This window comes from Anolis carolinensis, chromosome 1, assembly GCF_035594765.1.
Source record: "Anolis carolinensis isolate JA03-04 chromosome 1, rAnoCar3.1.pri, whole genome shotgun sequence".
Taxonomy (NCBI): Eukaryota; Metazoa; Chordata; class Lepidosauria; order Squamata; family Dactyloidae; genus Anolis; species Anolis carolinensis.
Genome location: NC_085841.1, coordinates 5,337,466 through 5,365,066, shown reverse-complemented (window position 1 = coordinate 5,365,066; position 27,601 = coordinate 5,337,466). Strand labels below are relative to the sequence as shown.

The following is a 27,601-nucleotide window of genomic DNA, read 5'->3' as shown; positions in this document are numbered from 1 at the left end:
GCGAATATGTTGGATAATAGGGAGAGATTAAGGAGAAGCCTATTAAACATCAAATTAGGTTATGATTTTACAAATTAAGCACCAAAACATCGTGTTATACAACAAATTTGACAGAAAAAGTAGTTTAATACGCAGTAATGCTTTGTAGTAATTACTGTATTTATGAATTTAGCACCAAAATATCATGATGTATTGAAAACATTGACTACAAAAATGCGTTGGATAATCCAGAACGTTGGATAAGCGAATGCTGGATAAGTGAGACTCTACTGTGTTGTTGTTGTTGTTGTTGTGAAAAAAAGCGTATCTAGTAACTCATCTTAAATGGGGACGAAGATCGTGCAACTTTGCAGATTTTGTTTTGAACAGCTTTCAATAGTATTGATAGTGTAATTATATATTTCTTAACTTATGTATGAGCTGTACCGTTGGCCATCCATATCCATGGGTTCTGCATCCACTGCTTGAAAATATTCCAAAAGCAAACCTTGATTTTGCAATTTTGCATCAGAGCCACCCTTGTATCACACTATTGTGTGTATGTGTTTGTTTGTATATGTATGTATATATGTATGTATATATGCAGAACCGATGGTTATAGACGGCCAACTGTACAGCTCATATATAAGTTAAAAATATATAATTACACTATCAATAGTTTTGAAAACTGTTCAAAACAAAATCTGCAAGGTTGCATGATCATCGTCCCCACTTAAGATGAGTTACTAAATGCCTTTTCTTCACAAACCAAGCTCTTTAATCAGCTTGAGACAGTGGCTCTTATTTTAGGACAGTTACACCTATGGGTCCTCCTACCTCTGTCACTGAATGTGTATATGTACAGTAGAGTCTCACTTATCCAACACTCGCTTATCCAACGTTCTGGATTATCCAACGCATTTTTGTAGTTAATGTTTTCAATACATCGTGATATTTTGGTGCTAAATTCGTAAATACAGCAATTACTGCATAGCATTACTGCGTATTGAACTACTTTTTCTGTCAAATTTGTTGTATAACATGATGTTTTGGTGCTTAATTTGTAAAATCATAACCTAATTTGATGTTTAATAGGCTTTTCCTTAATCTCTCTTTATTATCCAACATATTCGCTTATCCAACGTTCTGCTGGCCCGTTTATGTTGGATAAGTGAGACTCTACTGTATGTGTATGTATATATCAGGACTTGGGCATCCACAGGTTTTGGCATCCGTGTGGGATCCTGAAACCAACCCCCAATGGATATCAAGACCTCATTGTAATTAATGAAAACCCCTAATCTGTGGAAGGGATCTAGAAGTCTTAGGAGACCAGAACATGAGTCAACAGGGTGATGTTGTAGCTTAAAAGGCCAATGCGATTCTAGGCTGCATCAAAAGGATCAAGGGAAGTCATATCTCCATGCTATTCAGACCTCACATATTAATGATCCTATGTCCAGTTCTAGGCAAGCAAAGCCATTCAAGGAGATGGACAAGCTGGAAAGTGTCCAGAGAAAGATGACCAAGGTTTGGAAGCCAAACTCTATGAGGAGCAACTTGGGGAACCTGCAGAAAAGAAGGCTGAGATGGGATGTCAAGAGTAATGTTTACATATTTGACGGAGTCTCCTTCTCCGGAGATTTTCAAACAGAGGCTGGATGTGTTGTCGAAGGCTTTCATGGCCAGGATCACAGGGTTGTTGTATGTTTTCTGGGCTGTCTGGCCACATTCCAGACGTATTCTCTCCTGACGTTTCACCCACATCTATGGCAGGCATCCTCAGAGGTTGTGAGGCATGGAGAGACTAGGCAAGGAAGGTAAATATATATCTGTGGAGAGGCTGGATGTCCATCTGTCGGAAGTACTTTGATGGTGTGTTCCTACACAGCAGAAGGGGGTTGGACTGGATAACCTTTAACATCTTTTTCAACTCTGTAGTCTTATGATTCTGTGTCTCATTTGTCCTCTTCTCGGCACTTGGTCTAAAAATGCTGCCCTTGGCTGTCATTTCCCTTCCGGCCTGCTCTGCAAAGGAACGCCATTCAGCTTACGCTCTCCAAGCAGGTGCCGGAGGAACATTGGGTTCCCATCCCAAATACAACAGGGTTCCTGCTTGAAAGGGAGATTTTTAATTAATGGGATCCTCGTGGAGCGAGTCAGATACTTTCCCCTTTGTCTCCCTTCTCATCTCTGTCTGTGTCCCTTTACAACGGAGACAAAGCCCCCAAAGAGCCATTTTCCTTCCCGGCGTAGCCCAGCGTTTTATAAGGTGCTTTTATTGCGGTGTCCTCTTTATGTGCCTATTTTACAGAAAGGCAACATCTGCTCCTGACTGACCAGAAGGCAACCCAAACCTTTCCTTAAAGGATGGGATGTCTGCTCTTTGGTTGGGAATCCGGATGAGAGTGGCTGGCAGCATTCGGACCCCTGCCTCAGCCAAAATGCCCTCACTCCAATTTGCCATCATAAACGACTGGGAATTTTTCCTGGCATTGTGAAGCCTGCTGTTGCTTAAAATTTAAAGGGGAGAAAAATGGACCCAATCCAGCAGTCCCTCCACTAAACATGCCCAAAAGATGTCAAGTTGAATACAATCATCACTCCACATTTGGGATTTTGACTTCTGCGGATTGGATTATTCATGGATTTGATTAAATATGTTAGCACTAATAATAATAATAATTATTATTATTATTATTATTAAGGTAAAGGTAAAGGTTTCCCCTGATGTTAAGTCCAGTCGTGTCTGACTCTGGGGGTTGGTGCTCATCTCCATTTCTAAGCCGAAGAGCCGGCGTTGTCCATAGACACCTCCAAGGTCATGTGGCCGGCATGATTGCATGGAGTGCCGTTACCTTCCCACCGGAGCGGTACCTATTGATCTACTCATATTGGCATGTTTTTGAACTGCTAGGTTGGCAGGAGCTGGAGCTAACAGCGGCCGCTCATGCCACTCCCGGGGTTTGAACCTGGGACCTCTCGGTCTGCAGCTCAGTGCTTTAATGCACTCTGCCACCGGGGCTCCATTTTATTATTATTATTATTATTATTATTATTGACACAACGACGTTGTATGACACAGCAAACAAGATTGATATGCTGGATTTCGTTTCACAAAACCACAAGTCGAACACTTCCCAAGTGTCTAGGACTGTGTGATGTATTTTCGGATGATGCGTGCAGATCCCAGCAGGGTGGCCTTTTGCAGTTGGCAGATCGTAATTTTGTCAATGTCTATTGTTTCCAAATGCCGGCTGAGATCTTTTGGCACGGCACCCAGTGTGCCCATCACCACCGGGACCACCTGCACTGGTTTCTGCCAGAGTCTTTGAAGTTCAATCTTGAGGTCCTAATAGCGGCTGAGTTTTTCCTGTTGTTTTTCATCAATGCAACTGTCACCTGGGATGGCGACATCAATGATCCAAACCTTGTTCTTTTCCACAACTGTGATGTCTGGTGTGTTGTGTTCCAGAACTTTGTCAGCCTGGATTCGGAAGTCCCACAGTATCTTTGCGTGTTCATTTTCCACGACCTTTGCTGGTTTGTGATCCCACCAGTTCTTTGCTGCTGGCAGGTGATACTTGAGGCATAAGTTCCAATGGATCATTTGGGCCACACAGTTGTGCCTCTGTTTGTAGTCTGTCTGTGCAATTTTCTTACAGCAGCTGAGGATATGATGATGATGATGATGATGATGATTATTATTATTATTATTATTGGATCATTGATGTTGCCATCCCAGGTGACAGTCGCATTGACGAAAAACAACAGGAAAAACTCAGCCGCTATCAGGACCTCAAGGTGGAACTGCAAAGACTCTGGCAGAAATTAGTGCAAGTGGTCCCGGTGGTGATGGGCACACTGGGTGCCGTGCCAAAAGATCTCAGCCGGCATTTGGAAACAATAGACATTGACAAAATTATGATCTGTGAACTGCAAAAGGCCACCCTACTGGGATCTGCACGCATTATCAAAAAATACATCACACAGTCCTAGACACTTGGGAAGTGTTCGAATTGTGATTTTGTGATACGAAATCCAGCATATCTATCTTGTTTGCTGTGTCATGATAAAATAATAATTTTATTTTTATATCCCGCTTCCATTTCCCCAAGGGGACTTGGGGCGGCTCACATGGGCACAGGCCTAGCATCAACATACAGTAAATTCATAATTTAAAAACAATATAAAAATAAAACAATATTGTACAATATAAAACAGCATAAACTATATCAAATCCTAAAAACCCAAACATAGTAGGGCTTATACATACTCTGCGTGATGCTCGAGGAAAGTAAGGGCGATCAGGGAAGGTAAGCAAAACTCATTAAAAAGAATTAAGAGTCAACACAAATGGGGACAATGATAAGGTGCAACAATTATAACAAGGTAAACAACTGATATAGACTATTTATTCGAAGGCGGATTGAAATAGGTCCTTACGAAAAATGGACAGAATCCCTAATACGACTCTTATGATCTTACAATGCAAGAGATTCTGCTTCAGATTGTAAAATAGCAATTTCTTTATTCATGTCCTTCACTTTCATAAGGAGTCCTGTGTCCCTAACCCCAGTGAATGTGAAAGGTAGACTACATAAATATTAGAAGTGTGCAATTTGGGGAAAACCTATACCGTTTTCAGTATACCGGTGTCGATTTTCGGTCAGCCTTCATTCCGTTTTTCGGGAACTTCCTGAAATCAAGAGGGGGACAACACTGTTTCTTGATCCGTTCGTTCTGTTTTCGCTCCGGGAAGATCCAGAAGTGAAAGTGGTAATGGGAAAACTTCCGGGAATTCCCTTTCCATCATTTTTAGGACTATACGGATGAAAATGGCCACACTTGGAGGAAACATTCACGACTGCAAGTCCCCCAAGTTTGGTCTTCCACGGATTTTTAGGAAATTTTTTAAAGTTTTTTGTGGGGAAGGAAGGTGCAGAACAGAGTACAGAAGCACGAAGATTGCTAGAGTTGAGGAGGGATTGAAGTTGAAATACTAATAGTCTCCCTGTGGGAACTCAAGGCAGTCAAGCCATCTCCTCCCTTCCCTAAACCACCCCGAAGGTAAAAAAATATTTAAACACCTCCCAAAAAATGCCTTTTCACAGCCCTTCCAAACTCACATGCAATGCACCCTCACCTTCTTAACCAAATAGTAAAAAAGAAGAACTGAAAGATATTAAACTAAGAAACTTTAAGAAAATTGCAAAAAAAAAAAAAAAGATTGGAATTGAGTCAAAAAATGATTCTAAGCAGTGATTGCACTGAGGTAGAACACAGAGCTAGCTAGCACAATTTCTCTGTCTCTCAAATGCCAGGACATCACAGAAAAATAGAGAATCTTACCCTGGTATATATAGACCAGCTTGGCAAAAAGACCCTTGATCTGCTTTTTTGCTCTGATTGACTCAGGCAGAGCTAAGGGAAGGAAACCCTGTGCACGTGGTTGCTACCATGGCACAGACTAAGCAACAAAAAGCATCTGATTTCAGCCACTACATGGTCCGTTTTGGTCAAGTCAATTATGTCAGAGTATTTGCAACGCAGCAATAGTTGGATGGAATCAGTGGAACGCAGAACGAAGTGACATCCAGAGACTTTGGTAAAACTATATACAAGTTTTACTGTAAGCAATAATAATCAAGACAAACAGACTTGCAGACAAACACAGGACTTGACTTTCACTCTAGGCAGACAGACCGCAACTCTACTCAGGACTGAACTGATGCAATCAGTAATGCACAAACAGTTGTGTCTGGACACTCCCCAGTTCCAGCCACACATCAAGGTCATTACAGCTTCTTAGTAATTAACTCTTTCCAGACTATGCTACACTCTGGATGATGCAATCAGTATGCAATACAGGAAAGACACAAATTGCATTTAAACACTATCAATACACAAATCCCACATTAACAAATTCAAGCCCTGTCGTTCGTCCTGTTTCTGGAGATTCGGTTTTCGGAACTGCCGAAATTCCCGGATCCAGTTTTGGAAAGAGGTTACTACGTGCACACCCCTACCAAATATCAAATTTGACCAAACTTAGTTTATAAATTATCAATTCTACAGCCAAAATAAATAAATAAATGCTTTAAAAATCCTCAACATCCAACCTGTTACCTACTTCTCCCCCTTTTTTGATCTTAAATGGGCGATTGCTGAAACACTGTGCCTGCTGCCGACTTGAGCTGTAGTTTATTAGAAGAATGTTCATAATCCTAATATCAACGAGTTCGAAGAAATATTTCAGATTCCAGCATCTTGGCATATGATTTTTCTGGAGTTTGCATGCCTACTGCAGTTCTGGAGACCGTGCCGTTTTCACAGTTGCTGCTGTACGTTGCTTATTGATTTGAACCCTATGAATTCTGTAAGGTTTTCTTAGGCAAGGAATACTGCTCTCAGAAGTGGTTTGCCATTGCCTTCCTCTGAAATACAGCCCGCAACACATGGTATTCCTTGGTGGTCCGTCATCCAAACGCTAATCAAAACCTAGACTTGCTTTCTTTCCAAGATCAGAGTGGCATCTGGTGCCTTCAGGACATTTCAGCTTGGCTTTATTATAAGCTCAGATGTTATAACCTCCTCTGCATGCAAACCTGAAAATGGCATTTACCGGACAGAGACTATTTGGATCTTGTTTTAAACCAGACTTTTGCAGATTGATTTTAGCACCAAATTTTAAAGATGTTGAAGAATGAGCTATTATCTATAGTCTCTACACTGCAATCTGTGTTTAGAGCAAGGTGAGAGAAAAGAGACTTAAGCCAGAGGTCTGGATGTGGGGCAATGGCGTGGTGCCAAACTAAGAGGGTTGAATGAAAAGTAATGCCTCCACCTTCGTAACTCCTCAACAGATGGCAGTCCTGGTATGTAGCAGGTACTGGCTTGTTCAGTAGACTCTCCTCTACAGTTCCATTTGGCGGGAAGCCTTAGCATTGAACGGTTGTGTTGTTAAAGTGCAAAGTATGGAACCCTGTGCAGATGGTTGGTCAATGCGACTTAAGCAACATGCAGTCATTGAATTCTTGACAGCAGAAGGTGTCACCCCAAAGGAGATTCTTCAGAGAATCCATCTGTTCTCCATAATGAAAGAAGATCTGTGGGGAAATCATTATGCTTCTGATGAAGACGTTGAGAGAACTGTGAGACGCTGGTTGCGGAAACAGAGTGTCGACATCTTCTGTGATGGCTTCAGAAAACTTGTTCATCGTTGGCAGATATGTATCCAATTGTCTGGTGATTATGTGGGAAAGGGAATAGTGGTAGTTAAAGAGCACATTCTAAGAATTATTTCTGCGTTTGATTTATTAAAATATTCCCATACAAACCCAAGTAACGAAGGTGGAGGCATTACTTTTCATTCAACCCTCGTATATTCGTTCTACAGTGTAGATGCACCCTGTGTTTTAAATAGTTTGTATAGTATTTTATAGAGCCAGTTTTGTGGAGTGTTGAACTATGGCTCTGGAGACTGAGGTTCAAATTGCTGCTCAGTCATGGAAACCCACAGAGTAACCTTGGGCAAATCGCACTTTCTCCATAAACACATTCTCAACACACATCTTGCCAAGAAAACTCCATGATACGTTTGCCTTAGAGTTTCCACAAGTCTTGAAGGCACACAAAAACAGCATTTTAAATTGTTTGTAATGCACGCTGTCCAAGGATCCTGTGACAAAGTGGCTTCTCCCAGATGTGAAACCACCTTGTTGTTGGAAACCATCTTGCCCTCCTTTGTGTTTGTTTAGCAACGAGGCAAAGGCTTTTCATAAAATCATTAAAGCTTTTTGCAATAGATGCGGCACAGGAAGGCGCTTTGTAGGTGGCATTGTTGTGTTGTTGTTTTTCTCCACCCAATTGGTTTTAAATTTATTTGGGCGGTTTGTTTTCATATGGTAATCTGTTTCATTGTACTTTAATATCGCAGCTTGTTGGGTATGTTTGCTTTTTGTAAGCTGTCTTGTGCATATTTATGCGTGCCTTTGCCTTCCTAGTCGCTTGTTGACTTTTGGCAACCGTGAATTTCATAGTTGGGAAAACTCAGTGATGGTTTTGCCAGCTTTCTACAAAATGGTGCCCCAACTTTTTGCCAGGTTCCCACCATATCATTGGATTTGCTCTAGTTGGAATTAACTATAAATACTTTTTGTAGTTTCTCCAGATTATGTTGGGTCACAATTCCCAGCATCTCTTACTCTTGGTTATGCTGCTTATGGCTGCTGGACTGGTAGTCTATTAATGTCTGCATGTTTTCCACCCCTGAATTTGGCATTAAATTATAGGGCACTTGCCGGGTGTGTGCCTGTGCTATATGATGGCTGGAATGTCTTATTGCATAGGTATTTCGTGAGTATGTTTAGTGAATGTCCATTGCAGGTGACCCTTTCCATTTAAGCCTACAGATGATAATTTGGGAATTGCAACCTTTGTTAAGGCCAGTTGTTGCAAGCTGCAAGTTATCTGTTCTTGTTGGCTTTACTTTTTACACCATCAGTGTTAGGGATTCCTCTTCTTCAGAAAGTGTTCATGAATCTGAGGGTGAGTTGGAATCTGAGGAGGAGACTTTGCAAGTACCCTCATTTCAGGAAAGGTGAAAGGAAACAGAGCAGAGACATCATTCAGCTAGATTAGCTGCCAGAAATGCAGCTGAGTAATTAGGAATTGCCCTGGCAGCTGTGAGGGGACTCAGGGCTATAAAGCAGAAGCAGGTGCAGTCAGGTCTTGCTGGTAACAAACTGACTCTAATGCCTTCGCTCCCCGTGTGCCTGCTTCGAGTTTGCATCTGGATTTATTGCTGTTTCTTTGTCTGAAGTAAGACTGCTATTTGATTTGCGAGTTTATCAGGCACTAAGAACTGTGTTTGCAAGACTTCCTTGCTTCATTTTGCATTATTCCACTGAGTGTGCTGTACTTTATGTTTTGCTGAAGTAAAGCAGTTTTCATTTACTTACCACAGTGTTTTAAGGATGTTCTTGAAAGGCAAAACAGGACAATCAGAAACCATTTGCCCTGAGTAATCTGGTTTGTTGCTGTCCCCTTCCTCGTACCAACCAATTGAATTTTGCTTTCTTTTGGAAAATTTCAAGGAGTGTGGTGTTGCGGCAAAAACAATGACAATGTCTTGCAACACCCTGAAGACAAACAAGTTCAGCATGGTGGGGCTTTTTGAGAATTCCCATCCCATTTCGTCATATGGCAATCCATTCTATGTGCCTCTCATGAAAAGAGTTGAAAGTCCACAAAAACCTGTGTCCAGCCTGCTTCTCTTCAAGTTGCCACAAGCATGTATTGGTTTTTCTGAATTTAAAGGTCTAATAGACTAATAAAGTTGGAAAGGGTCCTACAATCCACGAAGGGTGTGTTTACATGGATAAAACAACCTAGACTCATCTTGAATTCAGCTCTCTGATAGTCTACATCAGGGCTTTGTGGTCTTTTAGACAACTAAATCAGGTCCATTTTGGCCAAATCTGTCATCCAGATGGTCACTACTACAATCCCACTTTCCCTTCGCTCATGAACTCATCCCTTGCTACCACTGGTCACTGCACTCTGGGGAAGCGCTTGGCCATTGTGTTTGTGTCCCATTCAGCGCACCATAGTTCAAAAAGGATATTGACAAATTGGATGGTGTCTAGAGAAGGATGGCCAAAATAGGCCACAGCCTTTTAGAGAGCTGCGAGTGTTTAGCTTGGAGAAGAGGTTGAAAGAGGGGACAATGATGGTGATGTTTAAATATCTGAAAGGGTGGCATGTTGAAGACAGGGCAAGCTTATTTTTTGCTTCTTTGGAGACTAGAACACTGAGCAATGGATCCAGTTCAACGGTGGACTATGCTGCCTTGGAGTGTGGTGGAATTTTCTTCTCGGGAAAATGTTTAAGTAGAGGCTGGATTGCCATTTGTCAGGAGTGTTTTGGTTTCCTGCATAGCAAGAGGCTGGACTTGAATAGTGGCCTCTTCCAACTTATTGAGTTTGTGATTTCCTGCCCATTCCGATATCAGAATCGGGTGACCGTGAAACCAGCAAGATTCTTTCTATCTCTTCCTTGTTGATTATGAGGATACTTCTTTAAGATCTCAGAAGGTCATGGCAGGAAACTCACAAGGAACTCTGTGGCCAGAGGGGAACAACCATGAGGACAAAGCAATGGGATGGTTCAGGTTGGGCCATCTGGACACTTGGCATTGAGCAGGTACATGCTATATCTTGGGCAACTTCAAGAAGGAAATACCTTGGAGTAACCTATGTAGATGCAACATGAGCCAACTCATTTCAGGACCTCCAACTAGAGCAGAGCTTTGCAAACTGTGTGTCACAACATGTTAGTGTTTCAGCTGCAGTGTGTAGGATTTGTTGTGTGTGGGGGTTTTTTGTGTGTCAGGAGCTACTTGAGAAACTGCAAGTTGTTTCTGGTGTGAGAGAATTGGTTGTCTGCAAGGACATTGCCCGGAGATGCCCAGATGTTTGATGTTTTATCATCCTGTGGGAGGCTTCTCATGTCCCTGCATAGGGAGCGGGAGCTGACAGAGGGAGCTCAACCAGCTGACATTGGATTCAAATAGCTGACCTGTTGTTCAGTAGTCCTGCTGGCACAAGGATTTAACCCATTGAAAGTTTTCATGAGCGATGTTATTACAGTGTATGTATGTGCCCATATCTCTTATAAGGGGTTGGTTTAATCTCTAGTTTGTTAGTAAAATTGGATTACTGTGTTGCCAAACGATGCACGTCTAAAAAAGCATGCAGCCAACATGAAATGTTTGGAAAGCTCTGGACTAGAGTATTCTTCATATGCAGCTTTTTAAGTTTATTCTAGAAATGTCTAGGGAAAGAAAGAGACAAAGATTTCATTCAATCCTATCAAGAGATTACTGTTTGGCTGAAACATTTCCAGGCTGTTGGTTTTGCTGACCTGTACCTGCAACCCTCTCCATCACCTTTGTCCCTTTGGGAGCTCAATCCAGCCTCTTTCACAGCATCTATTCTTCCGCTGGTTGTAGGTTTCAACAGATAAGGAGATCTTATGTACTCAGCCGGCAGCGGATCAAGATATTGGCTTGCAGCAGCTTTCAGCAGTTATCCTGACTTCCTTCCTTGTCCATCAAGAGCTCAGTTGTATGGACTGGGAGGGAGATATCTGTTTCCTTAAAGCGCATGGCCTGCATCTTGCACACAGACACAGACACAGGGAAAAATATGATTTATAGCTCCCTCTTCCACAGAAGAGCTCAGGGCAGTTGAAGAACCCTACATAATAAGCACAGTGTCGAAACCACAAATTACAGATGACTAAAATTAGTCTTTAAAAATCTACACGGTTGCATGCGTCTGAAATAACAAACGTCTAAAACCGTAAATCACTGCTATGTGCTAAAATGCCATCGAAGCAACTGCAAACAGCAGCAAAGACAAATGAATCATTTGCATCATTCCCTGTAACGTTGTATGATTTTAACCTGCACCTGAAAGATGGACGTTTTTAGGGATTCATAATAATAATAATAATAATAATAATAATAATAATAATAATAATAATAATAATAACAACTATGTGGCCCAAATGATTCATTGGAACTTATGCCTCAAGTACCACCTCCCAGCAGTAAAGAACTGGTGGGATCACAAACCTGCAAAGGTTGTGGAAAATGAGCACGCAAAGATACTGTGGGACTTCTGAATCCAGACTCACAAAGTTCTGGAATACAACACACCAGACATCACAGTTGTGGAAAAGAAAAAGGTTTGGATCATTGATGTTGCCATCCCAGGTGACAGTCGCACTGATGAAAAACAAGTAAAACTCAGGACCTCAAGATTGAACTTCAAAGACTCTGGCAGAAACCAGTGCAGGTGGTCCCGGTGGTGATGGGCACACTGGGTGCCGTGCCAAAAGATCTCAGCCGGCATTTGGAAACAATAGACATTGACAAAATCACGATCTGCCAACTGCAAAAGGCCACCCTGCTGGGATCTGCGCGCATCATCCGAAAATACATCACACAGTCCTAGACACTTGGGAAGTGTTCGACGTGTGATTTTGTGATACGAAATCCAGCATGTCTATCTTGTTTGCTGTGTCATAATAAAATAATAATAATAATAATAATAATAATAATAATAATAATAATAATAATAACTTTATTCTTATACCCCGCCCCATCTCCCCGAAGGGACTCGGGGCGGCTTACCTGGGGCCTTGCCCAACACAACAATGTAACAACAACAACAAGACAATAAAACAAATATCCCAACAATAAAACATCAGTCTCCGATGGAAGGAAATTCATAACAGGAATACCAACAAGTAAATCCTTCCATATACTTGTTAGGAAACCATTGCCAACGGAAATCCAGCCCAGTAAGCAGTCTTGTCTAGTGTTTTGGGCATTGTAAAATACTCAAGGGAGATAGAAGAATGAAACTGAATTCCATTTGCCACCCCAAAATCTTAAATAAAGTTGAAAGACACCTCCCAGGGCTCTCCAGTCACAGTCCAAGCTTTCCTAACAGATGTCCATCCAGCCTTCCTTTAAACACTTCCAAAGAAGGAGAGACTTTGGAAGTATTCCATTAGAATTGGAAGGACCCCAAAGACCATCCAGTCCAACCCCTTCTGCCATGTTGGAAGACACAATCCAAGCTTTCGTTGTGTATCTTGTTGATTCTATGGTATAATGATACTAGAAGTTGACCTGAGAGCTGTACTGAAGAACCTAGAGATGACAAAGAGGTCTTCTTCCTAGGCATTTTCTAGGTCCTCTAGTATGATTCTGTGGTAGGCTTCCATCACATGTGGACCACAGAATTGCCTTGGAAGGCCTATATTACACTAGATTTTGAAGGGAACCCCAAAGATCACTCAAGTCCTCCTTGTGTGTCTCGTTGATTCTATGGTTTGATGCCACCAGAAGTTAACCACTGGAAGACCAAGACATGCTAGAAAATGTTCTCCGTAGGCATGTTCTAAATCCTCCAGCATGATTTTGTAACACTATGTAACAGAATTTTTGTTCCTGGGTTATAAATGTCATTTCCTAATTGGTTCTGTCATTAAAACATGGAAAAGGTTTGTAAAACTGCAAAAACTTTGTATTAGTGGGACATTGTACAGCACATTTTGCTGTAGTTTTGCAATGAATATCTCAGAGTCTTGACCAATTCAACATAGTTTATTGGCAACCACAAATACGAAGTTTCTGGAATATAACAACTACTTTCAAAGTAAGGACCGCACAATTAAACAGAAAATAACACTTTCAAACTAGGAACAGATTTTTTTTTTCAAATTTTATTATTTAGTGCAGGGATCCTCAAACTTTTTAAGCCGAGGGCCGGTCCACAATCCTTCAGACTGTTGAGGGGCCGGATTATCATTTGAAAAAAAAATACAAACAAATTCCGATGCACACTGCACATGTCTTATTTGTAGTGCAAATTTAAAAATAAAAACAATTTTAACCAACATACATTTATCAGGATTTCAATGGGAAGTGTAGTCCTGCTTCTGGCCAATGAGATAGTCAAGTTAATTAGGATTGTTGTTGTTGTTGTTGTTGTTGTTGTTGTTGTCGTGTGCCTTCAAGTCATTTCAGACTTTGGGTGAGCCTAAGTCTAAAATTTATTTATTTATTATTTATTTATTTACTGCATTTATTTACTACATTTGTATCACACCCTTCTCACCCCAAAGGGGACTCAGAGTGGCTTACAAATTATATGTACATACAATATATTATATTATTAGCATAGCACAATATTACCATTATATATTACTATATTGAACTATACCACTATACTATAATATTATTAGTAATATTATATGTAATATAAAATATATAATTAATATTATTATATGGTATTATTATTAGTGTTATATTGTATTATATTATAATATTATTATCAATATTATATGTATATACAATATATTATATTATAAAACTGAGGGCAGGGGCCAGGTAAATGACTTCGGAGGGCCGCATCCGGCCTCCGGGCCTTAGTTTGGGGACCCCTGATTTAGTGTGATATGCTTCTACCAGATGTTGACATGCTGGGGAATGTAGAAATACTAGAGATGTGTTCTGTCCAGCCATTGTCAAAGTCCTCCTGTGTAATTCAGCACAGGAGAATCTAGAAATGCTTCCTCCAGAAATCATTCATTTTGATAGGGTTCACCATTATCTGTTGTTTCATGTTTCCATGGTAAGTCTGGGAATGTATTCCCCGCCGATATGGGGCTTTTACGTGATATCTCTTGCAAGGTGTCCTTTCGAATCTGTTTGGGATCCCTTTTGCTGGTGACTTTGGTTTCCGAGAATTGGGAGAAACCTGTCTCCTCCTTTTCTTTCTGGGCGAGGCATTAGGCAAACCCATGATCAAATATGGAAGAGGTAGTTTGTTTGACCACAGAGGAGTGAGTCATTCGGCTAATTGAAGCTCAGTGTAAATTGGCGTTGCCTGAACAGGAGGCTTATTGGAATTGCTAAACACCAGCTAGACCTTAAATAAACAGATGGCTCCTAATAGATAAACACAATAATTTAACTTTATGTTAAATACATACACACAACATGCATAAATATATACATACATACATAAATACATATAGTACTTTCCCCTTTTGCAAAGTTTCTTTTTTCAACCAGGAGAAGCTGCTTTACTCCACAAATGAATTTTAATATATTTTGAGAATTCTGGGAATCCTTCAGCATGACTTTATTGTCAACATGCAAAGGATTTTGGATCTGGGGAAGTACTTATTCTCACTCTTCATACTATACATATGATATGAATGTTTTAATATATAACTGTGTTTTTGTCATTGAAATATTGCTAGATTGATGTCAAGTTTCACCAACATGCAGAGCAATGTGATATCTGATTCTGCAGTACTCAAACCATAACACTTTGTTGTCTCTCTTAGTGAGTATAAGGTAGCTTTGATATTTTTTAAAGCATGTGTGTGTTTGTGCACATATGTTTTTAATTCTAAGGCAGCGGAATTTCCCTTCTGCCCAATGGAACAATTAATGGAAGCCTGCGTGTTAGATCTAAACAGTCTGATTCTTCCGCTGGGAACAGTTCATAATGTTAGTAGTGTGCCAATGCTAAAATATCACAAGGAGAATGAGGAAATAGTGACAGGGCCAAGAAAAAGGTTCTTGCTGAAGGCATACTAAAATGAAACTCGCCCAACCCACCCCAGATATGTTGGACTACGGCTCCCATCAGCCCTAGCTGTGTGGAAGTTGTATTTTGAGGTGATGCTTGACCAGACAACGCTGGGAAAAAGGGGACATTTTCACATGATATAACACGTTGGGTCCCACTTTAACTGCCATGGAAATATCCTATAGAATCCTGTCATGCAGCTTAGGGAAGCATTGTGTTTATTATAGAACTAAAAGTTAAAATGTGGTTATACATGTGAGTTACATTATGTGCAATAAGTAGGTTGGGAGAGTTGAAAATATGAAATGTTTGAATGTAGGCTAGGAATGCTAGAAGGTAGGGTGATTGGTCAGAATGAGGAGATAGAGTTTGACTGGGAAGAGATTGGGGTTTGATTGCAGAGAGGTCAAGATTAGCGTGACTGGAGGAGAGATCAGGGTTAGACTTAGACAGCAGAGAAATCAGAGTTAAACTGGGGAGAGATAGGGTTAGAGTGAGTGCAGAGAGATCATGGTTAGAGTTAGACTGGGGAGAGATCAGGGTTAAAGTGAATTCGGAGAAGGGAGGGTTAGTTAGACTAGGGAAAGAAAAGAGTAAGTTCAGAGAGATCAGGGTTAGAGGTAGATTGCGGAGAGATCAGGGTTATTGTTAGACTGCGGAGAGAACAGGGTTAGAGTTAAATTGCAGAATGCTCACGGTTAGCTAGACGGGAGAGATCAGGGTTAGAGTAAGTGTAGAGATATCGGGGTTAGTTTTAGACTGCAGACAGATTGGAGAGATCAGGGTTAGAGTAAGTTTGGAGAGATCAGGGTTAGTGTTAGACTGGAGAGATCAGTGTTAGTTAGATGGGAGAGATCAGGGTTAGAGTAAGTGTGGAGAGATCAGGGTTAGTTTAGAGTAAGTGTAGAGAGATCAGGGTTAGTGTTAGACTTCAGAGAGATCAGGGTTAGTTAGATGGGAGAGATCAGGGTTAGAGTAAGTGTGGAGAGATCAGGGTTAGTGTTAGACTGATCAGTGTTAGTTAGATGGGAGAGATCAGAGTTAGAGTAAGTGTGGAGAGATCAGGGTTAGAGTAAGTGTGGAGAGATCAGGGTTAGTGTTAGACTGGAGAGATCAGTGTTAGTTAGATGGGAGAGATCAGGGTTAGAGTAAGTGTGGAGAGATCGGGGTTAGTTTAGAGTAAGTGTAGAGAGATCAGGGTTAGTGTTAGACTTCAGAGAGATCAGGGTTAGTTAGATGGGAGAGATCAGGGTTAGAGTAAGTGTGGAGAGATCAGGGTTAGTGTTAGACTGGGGAAAGATCAGGGTTAATGTTAGACTGAGGAGAGATCAGGGTTAGTGGCGCAGACTGGATAGCGTCCAGCTGCAACAAATCACTCTGACAAGAGGTCATGAGTTCGAGGCCAGCCCGTGCCTGCATCTGTCTCTGTTCTGTGTTATGGCATTGAATGTTTGCCTTATATGTGTGCAATGTGATCCGCCCTGAGTCCCTTTCGGGGTGAGAAGGGTGGAATATAAATACTGTAAGTAAATAAATACATAAATAAACAGTATTAGATTGCAGAGAGGTCAGGGTTAGTGTTAGACTGTGGAGAGATCAGGGTTAGAGTAAGTGTGGAGAGATCAGGGTTAGTCTTAGACTTCAGAGAGATCAGGGCTAGTTAGACAGGAGAGATCAGGGTTAGAGTAAGTCTGGAGAGATCAGGGTTAGTGTTATAGACTCCGGAGAGATCAGGGTTAGATGGGAGAGATCAGGGTTAGAGTAAGTGTGGAGAGATCAGGGTTAGTGTTAGACTGGGGAACGATCAGGGTTAATGTTAGACTGCAGAAAGATCAGGGTTCGAGTTAGATTGCAAAGAGGTCAGGGTTAGACTGGCGAGAAATCAGAGTTAGAGTTAGATTGGAAAGAGATCAGGTTTAGACTGGGAAGAGAGGGATTGAATTAGACAGGGCAGTTACTAGGCTTCAGTTAAGAGTAAGAGGGAGAAATATAAGTTAGATTATTTAGTTAGGGTGAGTCAGGATTTTGCTTTAAAAGTATTGTATAATGTATAACTCAAGGAGAGGTTTTGGGGGGCAAAATTTTGGATTTTAGTATGACCTGTAGATAAGTTAAGGGTCATTCCACGGAGAGGGCAAAGGCTAGCTCTGTATACTCTCCGAAGATTGTATGATGTGCAAGATGGACCTTTTGTGCTTCCTCATAAATCATCTTTTTGTTTATTTGCATGTTTTGGTATCAGTTACAGTTCCTCTTTGCTCAGAAAGCAAAGCGAAATTCGTCTTTTTCACAAGAAACTTCCCTAATGCAGGAAATCAGATATAGTCAGCGTTTCTCACAGGCTCTGGTTTTGGAAGAAACTGGGGAGAAAACTTGTGGCTTTTGCGGTTGGATTCAGATTAACCACCTTTAAGAATCAAGATGTATTCCACCACCACTCCCAAATGGTTTTAAAGCTATGCATAGTCAGGCAAGAGGAATTTAAGATTACTTTTAAGAGCTTAAAGCTCTCTCCGCTTCCTTCGTTTCTTGTTTCGCAGCTGTGATTTTGGTCAGCAAGATGGAGCACTCTTTACTCACTCTTTGAGTTGTTGAAAGTTTGGTATTAATATTTTACATCTGCTAAGGCTATTTTAATCAAGGCAAGTGCTTTGCCTTTTAAAGATGACGGAAGAGAGAGGGGAAGTTTGGCCCTCTTTTGCTCCTTGCGGCAATTTGACGGGATGTCCTCGCCGGGGAACGAACATCTGTCCGGCTGATGAGTCCCACTTGCAGTGTGTTTCGCACCTGGATCCTGGAGCCGGCCGACCGGATTGAATTTGCGGCATCGCGGCTGGACACAACTATTTGGCAAAGAACAGTGCGCCGTGGTGTCCTGAGTCAAACTGGTTGCCATGGAGTCCCAGCTGAAACCACAAATTACAGATGACTACGGGCTAAAAATCACACAATCACATGCTCCTTAAAGCGACAGGGATGCAAGACAATAAATTACAATTGCTATCAAAACAATACAAACTGTGGCAAAGACAAATTAATCGCTCGCATTGTTCCGTTCCCATTGTTGCGTACATTGATATAGCTTTAACTTACAAGTGAAAGATGAAAGTGTTTGGGACAAATAAGTCTTAAGATGTGTTGTTGAAGGCTTTCATGGCCGGAATCACTGGGTTGCTGTGCGTTTTCAGGCATTATGGCCATATTTCAGTAGCACTCTCTCCTGACATTTTGCCTGCATCTGTGGCTGGCATCTTCAGAAGTCTGTTTGAAATGAGGCAAGTGGAGTGTATATACAGTAGAGTCTCACTTATCCAACATAAACGGGCCAGCAGAATGTTGGATAAGCGAATATGTTGGATAATAAGGATGCATTAAGGAAAAGCCTATTAAACATCAAATTAGGTTATGATTTTACAAATTAACCGCCAAAACATCATGATATACAACAAATTTGACAGAAAAAGTAGTTCAATACGCAGTAATGCTAGGTAGTAATTACTGTATTTACAAATTTAGCACCAAAATATCACAATACAGTAGAGTCTCACTTATCCAACACTCGCTTATCCAGCGTTCTGGATTATCCAACGCATTTTTGTAGTCAATGTTTTCAATACATCATGATATTTTGATGCTAAATTCGTCAATACAGTAATTATTAAATAGCATTACTGTGTATTGAACTACATTTTCTGTCAAATTTGTTGTATAACATGTTGTTTTGGTGCTTAATTTGTAAAATCATAACCTAATTTGATGTTTAATAGGATTTTCCTTAGTGCCTCCTTATTATCCAACATATTTGCTTATCCAACATTCTGCCGGCCCGTTTATGTTGGATAAGTGAGACTCTACTGTATATTGAAAAAATTGACTACAAAAATGCGTTGGATGATCCAGAACATTGGATAAGTGAGTGTTGGATAAGTGAGACTCTACTGTATATATAGTAGAGTCTCGCTTATCCAACCTCCACTTATCCATCATTCTGTATTATCCAACGCAGTTGGCCTTTTAGTAGTCAATGTTTTTGTAGTCAGTGTTTTCAATACATTGCTATATTTTGGTGCTAAATTCATAAATACAGTAATTACTACATTATGTTACCGTGTATTGAACTGCTTTTTTCTGTCGATTTGTTGAAAAATATGATGCTTTGGTGCTTAATTTGTAAAATCATAATGTAATTTAATGTTTAATAGGCTTTTCCTTAATCCCGCCTTATTATCCAACATGTTCACTTATCCAGCGTTCTGCCGGCCTGTTTATGTTGGATAAGTGGGACTCTACTGTACCTGTGGAATAATGCCCAGGGTGGGAGAAAGAACCCTTGTCTGTTTGAAGCAAGTGTGAATGTTGTAATTAACAAGCATGATTAGCATTAAGTAGCCTTGCAGCTGCAAAGTCAACCAGATAAGTCAGCTATTTTTTTTCGTGTCAGGAGTGACTTGAGAAACTGCAAGTTGCTTCTGGTGTGAGAGAATTGGCCATCTGCAAGGCTGCTTCCCAGTGACGCCCAGATGTTCAATGTTTTACCATCCTTCTGGGAAGCTTCTCTCATGTCCCTGCATGGGGAACTGGAGCTGACAAAGGAAGCTCACCCACTCTCCCTGTATCAGAACCGCCAACCTATCGGTCAACAGTCCTGCCGACACAAAGACTTAACCCATTGCGCCACTGGGAGCTCCAAGTCAGCTATAGCAGAGCACTTGATGAACCAACCTGGACGCAGAATATTATATGAGAACACAGAAATGCTGGACCACTCTGACAAAAATCATGTCAGGCTACACAGAGACGCCATTGAAATCCACACACATGTGGACAATTTCAACAGAAAGGAGAAAACCATGAAAAGGAACCCAATCTGGTTATCAGTATTAAAAAAACATCAGAATCAAGACAGTAAATAAAGAACAACACTCAGAAACAGGTGAAGTCCAGACAGCAAACACTCAAGTGCCAGTTAACACCTCCCAAACAAAGGATGCCTCCAGGCAACAACAACAGCCAGGCTACTTCTATGCAGACACCTTCACTGAATGACTTTGCAAACTTCATGTCTACTCAATGCTAGTTCAAGCTTGCTGATTGCAATATTCACACTTGTTTCAAACAGACAAGGGTTCTTTCTGGGCACTCCACAGGTATATAAACACTCCACTTGCCTCACTGCCAATAAAACCTCTGAAGATGCCATTAGCCACAGATGCAGGCGAAGCGTCAGGAGAGAATGCTGCTATGGCATGACCATACAGCCCGAAAAACTCATATTCCCATCTTTGTTCTTTCAGTATGCATTTTTCCACTTGGCAGGACGTTGTTGAACAAGGAGAGTCTTGAGAGTTGTTTTCCAACGCTATGGTTTTGTATTTAAACCAATGAGATCAGAATTGCCCCAAATCAATCGACATTAATGTCTAGATCTTTCCCCACTGGATTATACTTTTCTTTCTAATGCAGCATACAAAAAAAAACACCATCCCATGCTTTGTTTCAGTTAACCAATGCAACTCAAAGCATAGGTGATCAGGACTGGTCGGATTGTGTGTGTTTATAAATACAGTAGAGTCTCACTTATCCAACACTCGCTTATCCAACGTTCTGGATTATCCAACGCATTTTTGTAGTCAATGTTTTCAATACATCTTGATATTTTGGTGCTAAATTTGTTAATACAGTAATTACTACATAGCATTACTGCGTATTGAACTACGTTTTCTGTCAAATTTGTTGTATAACATGATGTTTTGGTGCTTAATTTGTAAAATCATAACCTAATTTGATGTTTAATAGGCTTTTCCTTAGTGCCTCCTTATTATCCAACATATTCGCTTATCCAACATTCTGCCGGCCAGTTTATGTTGGATAAGTGAGACTCTACTGTACTGGGATTCATTGTGATCAGGGAAATATGGGACATATTTTTGTTATTGTCATTTGCTATTAAATTGAACTGGACTTAGAAAATATGAATGAGTGACCACCAACATTGTGAGGTTGTGAACCACCTTGCTCAGATTTTGCAAACTTAGGGCTTCTTTTATTACTCAACCCAACTTTAGTGGTTTCCCTCTTTTCCTATTCCCACCCACTTTACCAGCCATAGTAAGTTTTTTTTTCCAATCAGTTATGTCATCTCATGATATTCCTTTTCCTTTTCCCATTTCGTATCACTCTGCCTCGCGCCTGGGATCTACGAATTAGTCTCCTGTTTTTAACACTGTATCCTGCTTGTTGATTTTAATGATTGTTTTTATTGATGTTGATGTTTTTTTACTGGGATAATTGTTTTATTGCTTTGTTACTGTTTTGTTTGTTTTATCGGGCCTGGCCCCATGGAAGCCGCCCCGAGTCCCTTCGGGGAGATGGGGTGGGGTATAAAAATAAAGTTATTATTATTATTATTATTATTATTATTATTATTATTATTATTATTATTATTATATGACAACCTCAGTTTAATCATCTTAAGAAGAATTCAGATTTGACTTGTTATTTCAGCAGAGTAAGTAAGTAAGTAAAATGTGTTGTCGAAGGCTTTCGTGGCTGGGATCACAGGGTTGTTGTATGTATTTCGGGCTGTGTGGCCATGTTCCAGAAGTATTCTCTCCTGACGTTTCGCCCACATCTATGGCAGGCATCCTCAGAGGTTGTGAGGTATGGATAAACTGAGGAAGTAAAACTTTATTTATATACCGCTCTGTCTCCCCGATGGGTTTACAAGCATAAAAACAGCAACATACATTACAAGCAACACAATACACACATTATTAAACAAAATTAAAGACCTATACAACTCATAAAACAATGAAGACCATAAGAAACAATAACAACAACCAGAAGAAACAAAAATACATAATCAGATGGGTTGACCATGTTATCCTTTTAATTGATCCGCTTTTAATTTTATTTGTTGTTCCATTCTATATTTTCTGACAAATTGATTTTTTGGGATGGAATACGCTTCCTTTTTGCATGCACAAGCATGCCTTTAGATGTGGAACATGCTTATGCTTTCGAATCGGGGTCATAAAATGTACCACTGTTCAAACAACCAAATCATTTTGATCCTAGTGTGAGAAGGTTAAATGCTTGATATATATATTTTGTCATACACTGCTCACTTTCCTTCCTTCCTCTCTCCTCACTTCTTAGTGGTTGTCTGTCATCATGAGTTAACTACAGGATGGGAATGGAAAAGGCTGAAAGATAACCTCTTTTGCCCTTCTTTGAAAAGAACTTTGGAAAAAAATTAAGTCATCAAATCCATTTCTGCTCCTCTTTATGTTGATGGAGAACCCTTTGAGATCCAGGAGCAAAACTGGGTGTTTTACTCTTGAGTGTTGAGAGATGCAGGCAACGATTTATAATGGACCGTTCAAAGAGAAAGGTTTATATACTTTACTAGCTGTGCCCGGCCATGCGTTGCTGTGGCTTAGTCTGGTGGTGTTGGTCAGTCTACATTAGGTTGTATTTATGCTGTGACCTCCGCCCTTCTTTATACTCTCATTAGTAGTAGTATTTGAAGTCTGTTACCTTCTTCAATTTTTGTGTTGATTGATAATTGCTTGAGATCCCTGTTGTCTTTGGTTTGTTGTTAATCGTGATGTCTGATTCTGCTGAGTGCGGTTTATATCTTATTGAGGTACAATAGTCTTTTTTTTGTTTTGCCTGTGTAGGTGTTTATTATTATTATTGTTGTTGTAGTGGTCGTGAAGGCTGGATAAGTTAGATGCTACTGTATTGTTTTTTGGAGGCCCAGTGTAGCACTGACTGGCCTTTCAGCCTCAGTGCCTGGCTGCTTCTTGCCTGTGATGGTGTTGATTCTTATTGTTATTGTTGTCATTGTTATTATTGTAATTGTTTTTTTGGAGGCCAAGTGTGAATGTAGGGATTGGGGAGGTGGATGAGCACTGAATGGCCTTGTAGCCTCAGTGCATGGCTGATTCTTGCCTGTGTAGGTATTTATTATTAGTGGGTGAGTGGATGGATAGATGAGTGGATGGATAGATAGAGTGGGTGCTCTCCTTGTTTCCTTTATTCCTATGCTGTTCTCTTTCTCTGCTCTGATCCTGAGCTTGCTGATAACACACTGGTCAGAAAGGAGGGTAAATATAACTGGATCAATGGTCTTTCTCTCCCTTTTGCTCTTGGCCTTCCGGGCAGAGAGGGAGGGCTCTTGTCCTTGGCGTTCCTTCGCTTCCCTCCCTCTCTCCTTCCTTCGTTCTATCCGTTCCAGCCTTTCCTGCCTGCGGAGCCATGGAACTGGGTCAGTGGGTTGGATGGCGGGGAAAGGGAGAAGGAAGAGGCCTCTAATTGAAATGCATGGACTCCATGCCATGGGGTGCTGGAATTTGTAGTTTGCATCCAGTCCAACCCCTTTCTTTCTTTTTGTCATGGAGGAAGAACCCACCCAAATCTCTCCGACAGATGGCCATCCGGTTTAGTTGTGTTGTTATAGTGACGATGCATTGTTGTGAGTTTTATGGGTTCTGATTGTGGTTTTGTGGTGTCGTTGTGTTGTTACAACCAGGAGGCAAGGCTTTTGCATTGTGTTGTCAAGTTTTGTATTTCTGGGGCGTTTAGTTGTGTGCCAAGTTTCGTATTTCTGGGGCGTTTGGTTGTGTTGTTATAGTCACGATGCGTTGTTGTGAGTTTTGTGGGTCCAGTGTGTTGTTGTGGTGTGATTGTGTTGTTACAACCGGGAGGCAAGGCTTTTGCATTGTATTGCCAAGTTTCGTATTTCTGGGATGTTTAGTTTTGTTGTTATAGTCACTGCCCCCACAACTTTATCCTTTTATATATATAGATAAACTGAGTTTTAATCTGCTTTCTGTCAGAAGTATTAAAAATTAACTAGGTATTTTTAATTACAAAAATGTGAGTCAAGCACTGAAAGGGTTAAATGGATGCAATGACTCAGCAAAAGCTTCAGTTCAATGTAAGCAAGTGTGCCTGTAGCTGAGTAGGCCTCAGTGTGAGGGAGGGCCTCTGTATGATAGGGCTTCTGTGTGAGGGTGAGCCTCAGTGTGAGGTAAGCCTCAGTGTGAGAAGCTCCGGTGTGAGAAGCTTCGGTGAGAGAAGCCCCAGGTTGTAGGTGTTGCCTTTGTGTGATTCCGATGAAGATTCTGGGTTATATGTGCATAATGATGGGATTCAGGATGAATTTGAGGATGACGCTGATGCTGGGAATTCTAGGAGCGTTTCAGCTGTGGGAAATGAAGAGCAGGGAGTTGTTCCCATGGGAATTAATCATGATGTTGTTTCTAACGAGGAATTTCAGGTGCAGGGAGAAGAAAGGGAGGATAACACGTTGCCTCCTGATAATGGGCTCAGTGGCCTTGACTCTGGGGATCTCGATCGGCTACAAGACTGGAATTTAGAGGGTTGCCGAGAAGCCTTCACATAACCAATAAATGAGAATTCAAAGGGCAAAGGAACGCTTTTATGTCATGCTTTTAAAACAGTCTGCTCGCAGAGAGATCTCTGTCAATGCAACTCCATTTCTTGATGTAGAAGCAAGTCAGTTTCCCTGTGCCAAGTTTTGCTTTCCTGTAATATCTCGTGGATATATTCTGTTTTCTGGGACTTTTGGCTTCTGTGGAAAGGACCTTGTTTTACGCTCTATGTTTCTATGGACTTATTGCTTACAGCCTTGGTTTTGTACCTATCTTTTGGAACTGAACTTTTACCCTTTTATGAACTATCTTTTGCCTATTTTCTAAATAAACTACAAAAGACTACTTCCTGTGTGTGGCTTGGTGTCTCTAGCAAAGTGAAGCTAACATGAGGTGCAACAGTAGGCCTCGTGAGAGAAGTTCCAATGTGAAGGTTACTGTGTGTAATGCTACTTTGTGAAGCTCCTGTGTAAGTTCAGTGTGAGAGGAGGCTCTGTGAGAGAGAAGCTGTTTATCTGCAAGAGAAAGAAGCCCAGCGTGGAAGCAAAGATGAAAGTCTAAAGAACTTTGTGTTATGGAAATCTTGTTTTTGTAACTATATAAACATATTATTTTGCTATAAAGAAAAGCCTCCTAAGGAAGACATAACATTGGTCTCTCTCTGTGTGTGTGTGTTTTTTTTAAGAATTTTATTAATTTTTTTATACTACAACGAAAGAGTGAGAACAACCAAGGTATAGAAAAGTAGGGAAAAGAGAGAAAGGTAAAAGTCTACAATCTACAAAAATATACCTACACAAAAAAAGCCAAAAAAAAATGACTTCCATTCCATCTTCTTGGATAATATTTTCTTATTATTCAATAATATTTTTTTCTTGCTAAGGAGGAAAAAAAAAGCAAAATTGTCTCTCGTAATCTTCATTTTCTCAAATTATCCATATACTCCTGAAGATCATCCCAATTCGTTCTTTTCATTGTCTTGCCTGTATTTTTCTTCAACAAAAAAGTCAGTTTGTCCATATCCTTTATTTCTCTTACCTTCTCCCACTCAATTGGTGGGACTAATTCCTGTTTCCATTCTCTAGCGAAGACAATTCTAGCGGAAGTCGTAATAACAGTAAAAAGTTTATCTTCTTGTTCCGTCAATTGTAAGTCTAAATCTGTAAATCCTAATAGATAATACTCTGGTTTTCTTATAAATGTTCTTTTTAAAATCTTTTCTGATTCTTCATGAATCTTCATCCTAAACTTTGTTGCTCTGTGTGTTTTTGTGTTGTTGAAGGCTTTCATGGCCGGGATCACAGGGTTGTTGTATGTTTTCCAGGCTGAATGGCCATGTTCCGTCTACACAGGGTTCCTTACTTTGTACTTTAACAACACAACCGTTCAATGCTAAGGCTTCCCTCCAAATGGAACTGTAGAGGAGAGTCTACTGAACAAGCCAGGACCTGACGCAGACTGCCATCTGTTGAGGAGTTACGAAGGTGGAGGCATTACTTTTCATTCAACCCTCGTAGCATTTGTATCCTGCTTACTTTCTCTCAATGACGTGAAGCTGTGCCTGCCTCTTCTTTCCCCCCCCAAAGCTAGGGCAGTGGCATCTTTCATTTATATCCCGCCTCCTCTTTCCTGCCTCAAGGAAACTTCCAAAAATTAAAAGCAAATTCACATTGCTAAAGACATACAAAAATTAAAATTTATTTTAAGATGTTGATAAAATCAAGAGCAATTTAAAAGCATATCTGTTAGAGAAGAGAGATGCTTCGTCTCAAGTTGGAAACTGAAACATTTTGGTCATGTTATATTTTTAGTTCTGCTCATCGCTTCATTAAATGCACAACAAAACAACAGATGTAGATGATGCAGAACATTGTGACAGGCTCTTTCTCCATCTGCAGTGAGTCCTTAAAACCAAATTGAAATAAAAAGGTCTCTTTGCCTCCAATGGAAGTTTACTATGGAAGATAATGTCTCTTGGAAGGGAGTTCCAGATCCTGGGAGTAGCCACCAAAAAGGCCCTCTTCTGTGATCCCATTTAATTACGATGGTTGAATGAAAAGTAATGCCTCCACCTTCGTAACTCCTCAAGAGATGGCAGTCCTGGTCTGCGGCAAGTCCTGGCTTGTTCAGTAGACTCTCCTCTACAGTTCCATTTGGCGGGAAGCCTTAGCATTGAACAGTTGTGTTGCTAAGTGCAAAGTATGGAACCCTGCGCAGACGGTCGGTCAATGCGACTTAAGCAACGTGCAGTCATTGAATTCTTGACAGGAGAAGGTGTCACCCCAAAGGAGATTCATCAGAGAATGCAAGCTGTTTATGTTGATTGTGTTGATGTGAGGACTGTTCATTGTTGGGCGAGTAAGTTTAAAGGTGTTGAGGTGGGAACATCTGACTTGTGTGACAGAGTTGGACGTCCTGTGACAGCAACCACCGAGTTTCTCAAGCAAAAGTTTGACAGATTGATTCAGGACGATCGACGTATCACTCAGAGAGGAATTTCAAGCATAATCGGCATTTCACAAGAACATGTGGGTCACATTATTGCTTTGCTTGTCTATCAGAAGATCTGTGCACGATGGGTCCTGCGAGATGCCAGTTGCGGAAACAGAGTGTCGACTTCTTCTGTGACGGCTTCAGAAAACTTGTTTATTGTTGGCAGAAATGTATCCAACTATCTGGTGGTGATGTGGAAAACTTAATAGTGGTAGTTAAAGAGCACATTCTAAGGATTTTTTCTGCGTTCGATTTATTAAAATCTTCCCATCCAAACCGAAGTAACGAAGGTGGAGGCATTATTTTTCATTCAACCCTCGCAATACCCATGTCTTCTTGGTGAGGAGCAATGAGGAGAGGCGGGTGACAAATATAATTTTTTATTACAGTAGAGTCTCATTTATCCAAGCTAAACGGGCCGGCAGAACCTTGGATAAGCGAATATCTTGGATAATAAGGAGAGATTAAGGAAAAGCCTATTAAACATCAAATTAGGTTATGATTTTACAAATTAAGCACCAAAACATCATGTTATACAACAAATTT

General features: G+C 40.7%; 1 protein-coding gene and 1 long non-coding RNA gene across 4 annotated transcripts in view; both read left to right on the top strand.

Annotated features, from left to right (window-relative positions):
• Nucleotides 1-27,601, top strand: part of kif13b (kinesin family member 13B) — a 304,005-nt gene that overhangs the window by 94,525 nt on the left and 181,879 nt on the right. The window lies entirely within an intron of this gene.
• LOC134295896 (uncharacterized) lies at nt 4,105-27,295 on the top strand. Its single transcript, XR_010002456.1, has 2 exons — nt 4,105-16,303; nt 16,335-27,295. It is a non-coding gene; the product is annotated as an uncharacterized LOC134295896 (long non-coding RNA).